This window comes from Pongo pygmaeus, chromosome 12 (genome assembly GCF_028885625.2).
Source record: "Pongo pygmaeus isolate AG05252 chromosome 12, NHGRI_mPonPyg2-v2.0_pri, whole genome shotgun sequence".
Taxonomy (NCBI): domain Eukaryota; kingdom Metazoa; phylum Chordata; class Mammalia; order Primates; family Hominidae; genus Pongo; species Pongo pygmaeus.
This window is the reverse complement of record NC_072385.2, coordinates 11,170,274-11,187,133: the sequence shown is the minus strand read 5'-3', so window position 1 is coordinate 11,187,133 and position 16,860 is coordinate 11,170,274.

Below are 16,860 nucleotides of genomic sequence, written 5' to 3'. Positions count from 1 at the left end.
TGATGGAGCTGAAAACCATGACACCAGAACTACGTGATGAATAAACAAGCCTCCGTAACCAAAGCGATCAACTGGAAGAAATGGTATCAGCGATAGAAGACGAAATGAATGGAATGAAGCGTGAAGAGAAGTGTAGAGAAAAAAGAATAAAAAGAAAAGAACAAAGCCTCCAAGAAATATGGGACTATATGTAAAGACCAAATCTACATCTAATTGGTGGAGCTGAAGGTGACGGGGAGAATTGAAACAAGTTGCAAAACAATCAGCAGGATATTATACAGGAGAAATTCCCAAATCAAGCAAGGCAGGCCAACATTCAAATTCAGGAAATACAGAGAACAAAACAAAGATACTCCTCGAGAAGTGAACTTTAAGACACAACATTATCAGATTCACCAAAGTTGAAATGAAGGAAAAAATGTTAAGGGCAGCCAGAAAGGTCGGATTACCCAAAAAGGGAAGCATATCAGACTAACAGCAGATCTGTTAGCAGAAACTCTACAAGAAAGAAGAGAGTGGAGGCCAATGGTCAACATTCTTAAAGAAAAGAATTTGGACCCAGAATGTCATATCCAGCCAAACTAAGCTTCAGAAGTGAAGGAGAAATAAAATCCTTTACAGAAAAGCAAATGCTGAGAGATTTTGCCAGCACCAGAAATGCCATAAAAGAGCTCCTGAAGGAAGCACTAAACATGGAAAGGAACAACCGGTAACAGTCACTGCAAAAACATGCCAAATTGTAAAGACCATGCAGGCTAGGAAGAAATTGGATCAACTAATGAGCAAAATAACCAGCTAACATCATAATGATAGGATCAAGTTCACACTTAACAATACTAAACTTAAATGTAAATGGGCTAAATTCTTGAATTAAAAGGAACAGACTGGCAAATTGGAAAAGAGTGAAGACCCATCAGTGTGCTGCACTCAGGAAACCCATCTCACGTGCAGAGACACACATAGGCTCAAAATAAAAGGATGGAGGAAGATCTACCAAACAAATGGAAAACAAAAAAGGCAGGGGTTGCAATCCTAGTCTCTGATAAAACAGACTTTAAAACAACAAACATCAAAAGAGACAAAGAAGGCCATTACATAATGGTAAAGGGATCAATTCAAAAAGAAGCGCTAACTATCCTAAATATATATGCACCCAATACAGGAGCACCCAGATTCATAAAGCAAGTCCTTAGTGACCTACAAAGAGACTTACACTCCCACACAATAATAATGGGAGATTTTAACACCCCATTGTCAACATTAGACAGATCAACGAGACAGAAAGTTAACAAGGATACCTAGGAATTGAACTCAGCTCTGCACCAAGCGGACCTAATAGGCAACTACAGAACTCTCCACCCCAAATCAACAGAATATACATTATTTTCAGCACCACACCACACCTATTCCAAAATTGACCACACAGTTGGAAGTAAAGCACTCCTCAGCAAATGTAAAAGAACAGAAATCATAACAAACTGTCTCTCAGACCACAGTGCAATCAAACTAGAACTCAGGATTAAGAATCTCACTCAAAACCGCTCAACTACATGGAAACTGAATAACCTGCTCCTGAATGACTACTGGGAACTTAACGAAATGAAGGCAGAAATAAAGATGTTCTTTGAAACCAACGAGAACCAAGACACAACATACCAGAATCACTGGGACACCTTCAAAGCAGTGTGTATAGGGAAATTTATAGCACTAAATTCCCACAAGAGAAAGCAGGAAATATCTAAAATTGACACCCTAACATCACAATTGAAAGGACTAGAGAAGCAAGAGTAAACACATTCAAAAGCTGGTGGAGGGCAAGAAGTAACTAAAATCAGAGCAGAACTGAAGGAAATAGAGACACAAAAAACCCTTCAAAAAATTAATGAATCCAGGAGCTGATTTTTTGAAAAGATCAACAAAATTGATATACCGCTAGCAAGACTAATAAAGAAGAAAAGAGAGAAGAATCAAATAGACGCAAAAAAAAAAAAATGACAAAGGGGATATCACCACGGATCCCACAGAAATACAAGCTAGCATCAGAGAATACTATAAACACCTCCACATAAATAAACTAGAAAATCTAGAGGAAATGGATAAATTCCTCGACACATACACCCTCCCAAGACTAAACCAGGAAAAAGTGGAATCTCTGAATACACCAATAACAGGCTCTGAAATTGAGGCAATAATTAATAGCTTACCAACCAAAAAAAGTCCAGGACCAGATGGATTCAGAGCCGAATTCTACCAGAGGTACAAGGAGGAGCTAGTATCATTCCTTGTGAAATTATTCCAATCAATAGAAAAAGAGGGACTCCTCCCTAACTCATTTTATGAGGCCAGCATCATCCTGATACCAAAGTCGGGCAGAGACACAACCAAAAAAGAGAATTTTAGTCCAATACCCTTGATGAACATGGATGCAAAACTCCTCAATAAAATACTGGCAAACCAAATCCAGCAACACGTCAAAAACCTTATCTACCATGATCAAGTTGGCTTCATCCTTGGGGATACAAGGCTGGTTCAACATACGAAAATCAATAAATGAAATCTAGCATATAAACAGAACGAAAGACAAAAACCACTTGATTATCTCAATAGATGCAGAAAAGACCTTTGAAAAAATTCAACATTTCATGCTAAAAACTCTCAATAAATTAGGTATTGATGGGACTTTTCTCAAAATAACAAGAGCTATCTATGACAAACCCACAGCCAATATCATACTGAATGGACAAAAACTGGAAGCATTCCCTTTGAAAACTGGCACAAGACAGGGATGCCCTCTCTCACCACTCCTATTCAACATAGAGTTGGAAGTTCTGGCCAGGGCAATCAGGCAGAAGTAGGGAATAAAAGGCATTCAATTAGGAAAAGAGGAAGTCACACTGTCCCTGTTTTCAGATGACATGATTGTATATCCAGAAAACCCCATCATCTCAGCCCAAAACTTCCTTAAGCTGATAAGCAACTTCAGCAAAGTCTCAGGATAAAAAATTTATGTGCAAAAATCACAAGCATTCTTATACACCAATCACAGACAAACAGAGAGCCAAATCATGAGTGAACTCCCATTCACAATTGATTCAAAGACAATAAAATACCTAGGAATCCAACTTACAAGGGATAGGAAGGACCTCTTCAAGGGGAACTACAAACCACTGCTCAATGAAATAAAATAGGATACAAAAATGGAAGAACATTCCATTCTCATGGGTAGGAAGAATAAATATTGTGAAAATTGCCATACTGCCCAAGGTAATTTATAGATTCAATGCCATCCCCATCAAGCTAATAGTGACTTTCTTCACAATATTGGAAAAAACTACTTTAAAGGCCATATGGAACCAAAAAAGAGCCCGCATCACCAAGTCAATCCTAAGCCAAAAGAACAAAGCTGGAGGCATCACACTGCCTGACTTCAAACCATACTACAAGTCTACAATCACCAAAACAGCATGGTACTGGTACCAAAACAGAGATATAGACCAATGGAACAGAATAGAGCCCTCATAATGCCGCATATCTACAACTATCTGATCTTTGACAAACCTGAGAAAAACAAGCAATGGGGAAAGGATTCCCTATTTAACAAATGGTGCTGGGAAAACTAGCTAGACACATGTAGAAAGCTGAAACTGCATCCCATCCTTACACCTTATACAAAAATTAATTAAAGATGGATTAAAGAGTTACATGTTAGACTTAAAACCATAATAACACTAGAGGAAAACCTAGGCAATACCATTCAGGACATAGGCATGGGCAAGGACCTCATGTCTAAAACACCAAAATGAATGACAACAGAGGCCAAAATTGGCAAACAGGATCTAATTAAACCAAAGAGCTTCTGTACAGCAAAAGAAACCACCATCAGAGTGAACAGGCAGCCTACAGAATGGAAGAAAATTTTTGCAATCTACTCATCTGACAAAGGGCTAATATACAGAATCTACAAAGAACTCAAACAAATTTACAAGAAAAAAACAAACAACCCATCAAAAAGTGGGTGAAGGATATGAACAGACACTTCTCAAAAGAAGACGTGTTTGCATCCAAAAAACAGATGAAAAAATGGTCATCATCACTGGCCATCAGAGAAATGCAAATCAAAACCACAATGAGATACAATCTCATGCCAGTTAGAATGGCGATCATTAAAAATCAGGAAACAACAGGTGCTGGAGAGGATGTGGAGAAATAGGAACACTTTCACACTGCTGGTGAGACTGTAAACTAGTTCAACCATTGTGGAAGGCAGTGTGGCGTTTCCTCAGGGATCTAGAACTAGAAATACCTTTTGACTCAGCCATCCCATTACTGGGTATATACTCAAAGGATTGTAAATCATGCTGCTATAAAGACACATGCACACGTATGTTTATTGCGGCACTATTCACAATAGCAAAGACTTGGAACCAACAGAATGTCCAACAATGATAGAGCGGGTTAAGAAAATGTGGCACATATACACCATGGAGTACTATGGAGACATGAAAAAGGATGAGTTCATGTCCTTTGTAGGGACCTGGATGAATCTGGAAACCATCATTCTCAGCAAACTATCTCAAGGACAAAAAACCAAACACCGCATGTTCTCACTCTTAGGTGGGAATTGAACAATGAGAACACATGGACACAGGAAGGGGAACGTCACACACCGGGGACTGTTGTGGGGTGGTGGGAGGGGGGAGGGATGGCATTAGGATATATTCCTAATGCTAAATGACGAGTTAATGGGTGCAGCACAACAACATGGCACATGTATACATATGTAACAAACTTGCAAATTGTGCACATGTACCCTAAAAGTTAAAGTATAATAATATTAAAAAATAATGTTTAGTCTTTTGCCTATTTTTTAGTTGGGTATTATAATTATTATTGTTTAGTTTCTGATTTATATGAGTTTCTGCTGTATTTTGAATGCTATCCTCTTATCATATATGGTTTGCAAATATTTTATCCCATCTTAAATGTTTTCTTATTTTTTGCTGTGCACAATTGTTTAATACACTACAGCTTTATGTCTGGTTTTATAGCTATACTTTTGATATCATATTTAAAAAAATTGCCAAGGACAGTATCATGGAGGCTTTTCATATGCTTTTTTAAAGATTTTCTTTTAAGAATTTATGTATTAAATTTAAGTCAATTTTTGTGTCTGGCGTAAGAAATATGATCAAGTTTTATCATTGTGCTTGTGAGTATCCAGTTTTCCCAGCACTAAGTATTGAAAAGGCTACACTTTTTGTATTGCTTATTCATAGGGCTCTTGTCAAAAATTAACTTTAGATGCATAGTTTTACTTCTGGGCTCTGTATTCTGTTCCATTGGTTTTTGTGTGGGTTCCTATAAACATACCATTCTATTATGTTTACTGTAGTCTTGAAATGTAGTTTTAAATAATAAAGTATAATGTCCCCAGTTTTCGTTTTATTCCTCATGATTGCTTTGGCCTTTCAATATTTCTGATAGTTTTATATACATTGCAGAATTTATTTTCTATTACTGTAAAAAGTGGCACAGGAATTTTGATAGGAAGTTGAATTAATCTACAGATTGATTTGGATAATATGGCTCTTAGACAATATTCTTCTAATCCATAAACATGCAATATATTTACATTTATTTGTGTTTTTTTAATTTTTTTCATCAACATATTTTATTTTTTATTGTAAAGATCTTTCACCACACTGGTTAAATTTACTGCTGAGAAATCTATTATTTTGTTGCTATTGTAAATGAGATATTTTTTCTTTTTTATTGGTTTGTTGCTAGCATATAGAAACAAAACTGATATTTGTATGTTAATTGTATATTCTGCTTATTTACTGAGTGCATTTATTAGATGCACTATTTATATACAGATGCACTAAATGCACTATTTAAATGTATTATTTATGTTTTTTATATATAATATTATGTCATCTACAAACAGTGACGTTATTTCTTCTTTTCAATTCGGATCTTTTAGCTTTTCTTGCTTAATTTTTTGACGTAGGACTTAATTAGTCTATGTTGGACTTCCAGTTCTATGTTAAAATAGAACCGTTAGAATGGTCATAATATAGACTTGCATTGGTGTTTGTGCATTTGAAGGAGCAAACACCTCTTTTCATTTTTTTGTTGTTGTTATTTTGTTTTTCAGATGGAGTCTCGCTTTGTCACACAGGCTGGAGCACTGTGGCACGATCTTGGCTCACTGCAATCTTCACCTCCTGGGTTCAAGCAATTCTCTGCCTCAGCATCCCGAGTAGCTGGGATTACAGGCGCCAACCACCATGCCTGACTAATTTTTGTATTTTTAGTAGGGACAGTGTTTCACCATCTTGTCCAGGCTGGTCTTGAACGCCTGACCTCGGCCTCCCAAAATGCTGGGATTACAGGTTTCGGCCACAGTGCCCAGCCACCTCTTTTCATTTTTATAAACTGGTTTTAGTAGGTAAATATCTTCATCTGTTGGGTCTCAAGGCTGATGAGATCTTTACTGGGTTTGCAGTAAAAAGTCTTGTAGCTGCGTCACAAGGTGGCTGCCGAATCTGAAGTGAGTTTTACCTTTAGTGGGTTTGTTGCCCGGAGCACGTGTGGTTGTGAGTTCTGTCATGTTTTTGGGCAGGCTGGATTGTTTTCAGGGTTTTGTTCTGTGGAGCAGGCACTAGGGCAGGTTCTGCTATATGCTGGGCCTAATAGCAGATGTGTGGGTGAGTGTGGCTCCCACTGAGTACCTAGAACGGTTTCCTCAGTTTATCTACAAACAGTGATTTTTGAACTGTTTTGTGTGAGTCACGAGTATGACGTCCCCAGCTTTTTTCTTATTCCTCATGATTGGCTTGGCCGTTCAGCCTACATTGTAGGCTTACATTTTCTATTACTATAAAAAGTGGGACAGGGATTTTGATAAGGATTTGAGTTAACTTACAGATTGCTTTGGATAATATGACACCTTATTAACCAAAGGGCCTGCCTTCTCAAAATGACCCTTTTTGATCTTGAGTTTTAGCAAGGTTTCATAATGCCCTGTATCCCAAAGCTCACTATATTGCCCAGGCTGTTCTTGAACTCCTGGCGTGGCAGTCCTCCCACCTCAGGCTCCTGAATGGAGGAGATTACTGTCATGAGCCACTGTGCCTGGATCTCTCATAAAGTTACTTTGGTTGATGGATGGCTGACTAGTTTTTATTGCTGCAGGAGAATACAAAAGTAGGGACCTCCTATTCCACCACCTTGATAATGTCACTGTCTCCATACATTTCTTCCTAATTTTGTTCTCTTGTATGTTTTTGTGTTATTTTAGGTTCAAATATTAAGACCAATAGGCTAGGACTTATACATTGTGTGAAAAGTAAATTAGATAGCCAGTAGGAACCCTATATATATTATAATATTATAATATTCTCCTATAAGATTAAGTTTAGTGCAGGCAAAAAGGGCTCCTTAAAATTTTCATTCACTTTTTTCATCCTCTATCCAAACTATAATGTAATTTGTGCCCCAATTTTTATTTTATCAATTACTTTTAACAATATTTCATAAAATTTATATTTTTTCTTTATTTAGAAATGTAAGGCTATTATTTGCTTTTAAAGGCTGTAATACAGTTTTTTTATTTTGTGAAATAATAGCACCAATATTATAAATATTTATAGTGTAAATACTTATTCATTAAAATCTTCCCATTAGAGAATTTCATTAATTATTGTAGTGTGTTTCTGTAAAATTGTACTGCCACACACTACAGGGCAATGATTCAAAATGCCTGGTCTTCACAGATGCACAGTCACAGTTGAACATTGTAGTTATTTACAAAAAATATTTTCTAGTGTTATATCAATGTTCCAAACAAGTTTTTATGGGTAAATATTTCTCCCATTCTAGTTTTGCAATTGCATGTTAATTGTATTTTTATTTTAGGGTAGGTTCATTGACATTGGTTTATAGTATTTTTGATTTTAACTAAGTATTATTGTGGATGACTGTGTGCAGCAACTTTTAATGTATAGTTTATGTCAATGTGCAGTTTAATTACAATATTAATCAGCCATATATTTATTCACAATTCAAGTTTAACAAACTTAATGAAAACTAAGCAAACTAGCATTACATGATAATGCCCCAATCAGCTATCTTATACTTAAGCAAATTCACCAAAAAATAGTTTGTAGCTTTATTGCTGCTTTTGTTCAAACTATGGTTTATATTCCCTATGACCAAGGAAATTTCTGATATTTTCCTACCACGCTAAAGAAACAGACAAAAAGACAGTGATCATACTTTGAAGTAGCAGTTTGTGTAGAGCCCCAGATATTCCATCTGTAAACCACTATGCTCATATTTCTTTGTTTTAATAAGGCTGTAGCCCAAAACCTTACATTTTTGTGGAAATTAAAGCTTTTCATTTCCATACAAAAGACAGGACAGCCCCATGATCTAAATCCAAGGGTGATGGCTTAGAGTGAGGACCATTTCTTGTTGACATGGAGATGGTTGAGTTGGTCTACAATAAATCTATCGGAGAGGCAGGTTGTGGTAAGTTGGAAGTGTTGGCTGCCTTCATGGTCTCAAAGTTCCCTGTCAAGTTCACCTCAGCACTGCTGTACTCCTGTTCTGATGTCAGGTTGGGAATGCTTGGCCAGTAGTGGTTCTCCACATGGTCCTCAACTGCCAGTGATTACCTGATCCACTGCCTGCCAGAAATGCAACTGTAGCAGAGGAGGCTGGTAAGGGGACAGAAGCCAGAGATAGTAACAGGCCCACTGCCTGGTGGGGGAAGACAGCAGTGGGCTCTCAATCCTAGCTCACATGCCAAGTGCCATTCTCATCCCAGCACCCAGTTGTGTCTCCCATAATGTGCACTGCCTGGCATGAGGTAAATGGAGAGCCCAGCTAAGGCCTAAAGTTGAAAAGGGGCTTTCCAGAGACCCACGTGTGCTGGACATCTCACCAGCCCTGGAAAGAGTCTTTGTCCTTGTGGCCACAGATAGACAATGATGGGAGCCTGCCCACATTTCAGGGCCTTCTGGAGTCTTCACTTGAGAGTTCAGCTCTGGCAACAGAGGACACTTCTGGTGTCCAGAGAGTCTCAGTGCCTGGCGGAAGTAAAACCGATTGATGGCATCTGTTGGTTTCTGGGAGCACTGCTTGGCCATCCTTATCTGTGGGCCCCAGCCAAGGCACTGCAGGAAGCCTGGTCTCTGGCTAGCATTCTGGACTGTGAAACAGCATGGCTGCAGCTAGCACTGGATGGAGAGAGTACAGTGTGGTGAAGTGGGGATAGTGGGCATTCTGCCACATGGCCTAGGGTTTCTCGTGACTCTGGACTGCCCAGGTGCAGTGAACAGAAGGGAATCAGGGAGTGGAGACCATTTCTAGGCCACAGCTCAGGGAGAGAGAACCCAGGCTGAGCCTGGTGATGGTCCTGAGTTGAGGAGATAACCTCGGAGTCCAGGGAGACCAAAGAAGCTCAGATAAACTCTGCAGGGCAGAGTATTCAGGGCATGAAAAGGACAAAGTCACAAAATGAAAACGCTCCAGAATCTTCAGTTAAATACTGATCAGCACATGTACGTGTGTAAACTACAAGTCTGGGGGAAAAATACCTGAAGGAAACAGAAAGAACAATGCTTGAACCTCCCACAGAACCAGGCATATTTGGTGTTCCCACCAGCAAGAGTGGACAAATCTTATACTTCCCGGACGATTGGATGGAACACTCAGAAAAGAATTGCCTCAGCAGTGTGAAAGATTAGATCTAGGCCGAGGCTGCTAAGGTCCTAAATAACAAGACCTGAAAGAAAACCCTCAAAGAACCAAAATTTTCCAGATAATTTAACTGCATCCTAGAACATAGCTCAATAATATTTATAGGAACCCAACAATATCCAACACACAATAAGATATATTTCGTGTTGTCTGCCATCCAGGTGAAAATTACCAGGCATGTGAAGAAAAAGGAAATGTCTCAATAATGAGAAGAAAACTTGATCAATAGATGCAGAAATTGCAAATAGGATGTAATTAGTAGGCAACGATATTAAAACAGTTATTGTAATGATAACATTCCACAAGAAGAAAGTAAAGGGAAGCTACAACATGGAAGTAGAGACATGGAAGACCCAGCTTGAACTTCTAGAGATGAAAAATACAATGTCTGAGATGAAAAATATACTAGATGGCATTTAAAATAGAATAGATGTTATAGAAAAAAGGATTAGTCAACTGGAAGATGTAGCAGTAGAAACTATCAAAAAATGGAACATGGAGAAAATAATGGAAAAAATTGAACAGAAAATCAGCACCAACAGGACTAATATATGTGTAATTGCAGTCCCTGAAGAAGGTGGGGAGGAGTAGGAGAAAAAATATTTGAAAAAACTGTGGCTGAAAAATTTTAAATTTGAGAATAACTGTAATCCCAGAGATCTGAGAACCAATGGACCCTTAGCACAAGAGACATGAGGATGACACACTAAAGCACATCATAATCAATTTGCCCCAAACCAGTGACAAAGAGAAAATCTGAAAAGTTACCAAAGGGAAAAGGACATTATACAGAGAGGAACAAGGATGAAAATGGGCTGAGCGTGGCGGCTCACACCTATAATCCCAGCACTTTGGGAGGCTGAGACAGGATGATCACTTTAGCCCAGGAGTTCAAGACCAGCCTGGGCAACATGGCAAAACCCCGTCTCTACTAAACACACAAAAATTAGCAGGGCATGGTGACACGCATCTGTAACCCCAGCTACTCAGGAGGCTGAGGCAACGAGAATCGCTTGACCCTGTGAGGCAGAGGTTGCAGTGAGCTGAGATGGTGCCATTGCACTCCAGCCTGGGCAACAGAGCGAGATTCTGTCTCAAAAAAAAAAAAAAAAAAAAAAAGATGGCAGATTCTGCTTAGAAACAACGCAAGGCCAGATGTGGTGGTGCATGCCTGTTATCCCAGCAATTTGGGAGGCCAAGGCAGGATGATCACTTGAGCCCAGGAGTTCTAGACCAGCCTGGGAAATATGGCAAAACCTGGCCTCTACATAAAATGCAAAAATTAGCTGGGTGTGGTGGCGCATGCCTGTAGTCCCAGCTACTTGGGAAGCTGGGGTGAGAGGATTGCTTGAAACCAGGAAGTAAAAGTTTCAGTGAGCTGAAATCATGCCACTGCGCTGCAGCCTGGGTGACAGAGCGAGACCCTGTTTCAAAAAAAAAAAAAAAAAAAAAAAAAACAGAAACAATGCAAACCAAAGGATTGTAGAGTGACTTCTATAAAATACTTAAGGATAAAACGATTGTCAGTCTAGAATTCTACACCCAGCAAAAATATTTTTCAAAGATGATAGTGCAGTAAAGACTTTCAGACATTGAAAAGCTTGAAGAATACATTACCAGCAAGTCCTCACTGCAAGGAATATTAAAGGAAATCCTTCAGGCAGAGGGAAAGTGAAACCAGATGGAAGTCCAGATGTACACCAAAGAATGTAGAGCACCAGAGATGGCAAATGTTTGAGCAAAAATACAACATTAAAAAGCATTTTTAAAAGATAATTGACTGTCTAAGGCAAAAAATGATAACAAATTAATGTGAGTTTACAGCACATATAGAAGTAAAATGCATGAAAACAATAACACAAAACCCAAAAGGAGGGAAATGAACGGGCACTCTTTTAAGTTTCTTATCTGCTATGTGAAGTGGTATAATGTAGATGGCAGCCAATGCTAAGTTAAAAACATATACTCTATTATTCTGTTCTTGCACTGTTATAAAGAAATGTCTGACACTTCTCAAAATAAGACATTTATGCAGCCAAAAATCACATGAAAAATTGCTCATCATCACTGGCCATCAGAGAAATGAGAATCAAAACCACAATATCATCATTGGCCATCAGAGAAATGCAAATAAAAACCACAATGAGATACCATCTCACACCAGTTAGAATGGCGATCATTAAAAAGTCAGGAAACAACAGGCGCTGGAGAGGATGCGGAGAAATAGGAACACTTTTACACTGTTGGTGGGACTGTAAACTAGCTCAACCATTGTGGAAGTCAGGGTGGCGATTCTTCTAGAAATACCATTTGACCCAGCCATCCCATTACTGGGTGTATACCCAAAGGATTATAAATCATGCTGCTATAAAGACACATGCACACGTATGTTTATTGCCACACTATTCACAATAGCAAAGACTTGGAGTCAACACAAATGTCCAACAATGATAGACTGGATTAAGAAAATGTGGCACATATACACCGTGGAATACTATGCAGCCATAAAAAATGTTGAGTTCATGTCTATTGTAGAGACATGGATAAAGCTGGAAACCATCATTCTGAGCAAACGACTGCAAGGATAAAAAACGAAACTCCACACGTTCTCACTCATAGGTAGGAATTGAACAATGAGAACACATGGACACAGGAAGGGGGACATCACACACCGGGGACTGTTGTGGGTTGGGGTACTGGGGGAGTAATGGCATTAGGAAACATACCTAATGCTAAATGACGAGTTAATGGGTGCAGCAAGCCAACATGACACATGTATTCATATGTAACAAACTTGCACATTGTGCACATGTACCCTAAAAGTTAAAGTATAATAATAATTAAAAAATAAATAAATAAACTAAAAAAAAAAGAAATGTCTGAGACTGGGGCTGGGCATGGTGGTTTACGCCTGTAATCCCAGCACTTTGGGAGGCTGAGGCAGGTGTATTATGAGTTCAAGAGATTGAGACCATCCTGGCCAACATGGTGAAACCCTGTCTCTACTAAAACTACAAAAAAAATTAGATGGGCTTGGTGGCATATGCCTGTAGTTCCAGCTAAGCCACTTGGGAGGCTGAGGCAGCAGAATCACTTGAACCAGGGAGGCAGAGGTTGCAGTGAGCCAAGATCGCACCACTGCACTGCAGCCTGGGCGACAGAGTGAGACTACGTCTCAAAAAAAAAAAAAAAATCTGAGACTGGGGAATTTGTGATGAAAAGAGGTTTAATTGGCTCACAGTTCTGCAGGCTGTACAGGAAACGTGATTCTGTCATCTGCTTGGCTTCTGGGGAGGCCTCAGGGAGCTTACAATCATGACAGAAGGCAAAGGGGAAGCGGGCGCATCTTATGTGACTGGAGCAGGAGGAAGAGAGAGAGGAGGAGTTGCCACACACTATTAAACAACCAGATCTTGTGAGAACTCACTTGCTATGTGGTACCAAGCGGGGATGGTGTTAAACCATGAGAAACTGGCTCCATAATGCAATCACATCCCTGCAGTCCCCACGTTTGGCATTGGGGATTAGATTTCCACATGAGATTTGGGTAGGGACACAGATCCAAACCATATGATATACCATAAACCATAGAGTAATGATTAAAACTCAAAACCAAACCAAGCAAAAATAGTTATATGTAAAAGGCCAACAAAGAAGATTAAATGAAATAAAAATACTCAACAAATTCAAAAGAGGTCAGAGAAAGAGGAAAAGGACAACAAACTACAGATGGGACAAATAGAAAGCAAACAGGAAAATGACCAATTAAAACAAACTCTCCGGCATTCCACCAGTTGCGTGTGGTTATTTAGCAACTCTCTACCTCTGACAACAATACCTGTCACACAGGGTAGTCATCAGAACTTGCCACATGTGATATGGAAACCCTGCCTTTTGCAGACCTGCAATCATTATACATTAGCTCGTAATGTTGGTAGGAGAGACACAGGTCTCTGTGTTGGTCATGCTGAGAGCTCCCTTCTCATTGCTCTGTTTTCCTCCTACTTTGGTCCCTTCCTGTACTTCCACACCCCACACCATCTAGTTGGAGAAGATTCTCAGCCTCCCAGTCTGCAAATGTTCAATGTCCATGAACCAAATAGCCAACAAATGTACTTCTGTACGTTTATCTGCTACCCAGGGATCCAGGAGAAATGCTTTCCTTCCTGCAAGAAGTCCGTGGTTGCTGATGCCAAGAATGTGCTCTCTCTGTCCTCTTCTCTTTTCTGATCTGCATATTCTCAGCTGTTCTGCATTTCTGGGAAGACTTTACACGGGGACAACTATGAGTTTTTGTAAGAAGATGAGAAGTCACCACTTTGGGAACCATCCATTAGACGTTCCAATATTGCTGCAGACAGGGACTCTAGCATGTTCTCTTCTTCTCTGACACCCACCCCTTCCCCCATTGGCCACAGCAACTTGGGCTTGCTCTTCAGTTATGGCAGTACCTACCCCTGGGGAACTGTGAATTGTTTTACACCCTATCTAATAACACAGTGTGTCCTTATACAAAGTAAGTATTCAATATACATCTATTGAAGGGATTTCATCACAGTTAAATCTGTGGAGAGTTCAGCAGATAAGTGAGTTGCTCAAGATGGTCAGAGGCTCTCTTATTCCATTTGGGCTACCGTAACAAAATACCTTAGCCTAGGGGGCTTATAAGCAGCAGAAATATATGTCTCATAGTTCTGGATGCTGGCAAGTGGAAAGTCAAGGTAGTGGCAGATTGGGTGTCTGTTGAGGGCCTGTTCCTTATGGAGGGCACCTCCTAGCTGTGTCCTCACATGGTGGAAGGAGAGAACAAGCTCCCTTGGTTCCCTTTTACAAGGCCACTTATCCCATTCATGGGGTCTTTGCTTTCATGATTAAATCACTTCCTAAAGTCTTTGCCTCCTAATTCAAACCTAACCTATCAGGGGTTAGGTTTCAACACACGGATTTTAGGGGCACAAAAACATTGACTATAGCAAAGACATAGATGTACCTGGGTCTGGGACCTTCTGGGTCCAGCTCCATTATGACACCCACACTGCCCATGGTCTCCCACATGATGTAATTCTGTCCTGTGACATTGTGCCCATGAGGCAGGGATGCAGTAGAGGCCTCTGCAGACATGGCTTGTTCTTGGGACTTCGGCCTGGCTTTGTGCTGCCAGCCTGGAAGAATCCACCAGCTGCCCACTCTCATACCTGATTCAGGTTCTTGGGTCCCTCCAGGCACATGTCAGATAGTCCACTCAATTTTTTACTTGCCCCACCTCCATGGGTTCCCTTCTGAACTCAGGGACCATGGAGGGAGGTGGGAGTCTCTGTTTTTAGTTGATGCTCTTGTCTCCTATTTGGGAACAATGCCCAGGCAAGGGAATCTCTTTCCTACTGTTTTCTAAGAACATCAGGGGCTTCCTCCAAACTCTTCACCTACTCCCTCCACTAATCCTTTCTCCCTCAGGGACACAGGGCACAAGCCCACTTCCTGTGTGAAGATCCTGCCACAGGGTGGCTCTTTGGTTTTCTGCATACATCCAGACAAGAAGCTAAAGGTGAATGCACTCCGGAATCCAGGAGCACTGGCGATTTTCTCACCTTAGCTCAGAGAACATCCCCACAGATACCCCTCGCCCCACCACAGGCCCCCTGAATCCATACCATAAAATGTATGTCATTTTGTTCAAATAAGGACCCAGCTGAGTATTTAATCCCTATTTAAAGATGATGTTTATTTTATTTTTGAGTTTAAATTAGTCAGCCTCAGGAAACAGAATTAGATAAGGCTGGGATTTAGCTCCCCTGGAATAATTCATTTCACATCAAGCCTTCTTAACTCTTTGGCTGCAGAGGGAAAGTGTCTGTGTCTTTCTCTACAGAGTTTCCCAGGGCTGGCCAGGTGAACAGACATGCTCCCTCCTCCCCGTCCTGTCAGCCAGGGCACGGTGTGTGCTTATGATGCATGGAGTTAGAATACTAGCCTTTTCATCACAACAGTCTTAAATCCTCACACAGGGAAATAGAGATAATATACAAGTAGGAAAAAAAAGAAAAATAAGCAGTCTTGAATTCTGCTACCTAAAGATAACCATTGTTACCATGTAGGCAAGCTTCCTTTCATGCTGTGTCAATTGTTTAAAAAATATGGCTCAATATTACAAACACACAGAACTATGTAGAGGATAATGACATCAAACTTTCATGTACCTCCCAGTTAAAATTCAAACGTGGTAGTTTTGGATGCATTTGCTCCAGAGTTTAAGGGAAGAAAACTACGGATTCAGCCTTGTTTATGCTGACTCTCAAGTTATATGTCCCTTTTCTAGTCCATTTACCGCCTCCTTCCCCACTATCCTGAAGTCAATGTGTGTCTTTGCATCCATGTTTAATACCTAGTGTGCCTGTCCATGAAGAATAGATAGTGCTCTTTGGTCTGTTTTTGCAATTTTATACAAATATCTGTCCGTACGTACTCTCCTGAAAGTTGCTTTTCCCTTCAACAATGTCTTCCAGATGAATCTAGAATTCTGCATTTCTCATGAGGAGAGGACGAGCGACCCCCCCTGCAACCCCCACCCCAAGGTGATGCTGATGTTCTGGTCCAAGGCCTGCACACAACCTGGTGAGGCTTGGAGTCTTGGGACAGGTCTGTTGTCAGCCCTTCCTTCCTAGGAAGCACAGCCAGATGACCTTGGGGCTGGAGACCTCACTAGGCCCCTCGCCAGCAGTGCGCACATCCGTCTTCACTCATCTTCATCAATATTTGTTATCACACTTTCTGATATTGTCTGTGGATTTTGCTGTGCAGCTGAATGCCTGCCTTGTTTTTCCCAGCCTTTTGGGTCTCCTCCTCTGTGAATTGCTCCTGTCCCATATGTCTGTTGGGTTTTGGCTTCTCTTTCCTGACTTGTAAGTGCTTTTTTTTTTTTTTTAGGTGGTGTTTTGCACTTGATGCCTAGGTGGGAGTGCAATTTCATGATTGCAACTCACCACGACTTCTGCCTCCTGGGTTCAAGCGATTCTCCTGCCTCAGCCTACTGAGTAGCTGGGATTACAGGTAAGTGCCACCACGCCCGGCTAATTTTGTATTTTTAGTAGAGAC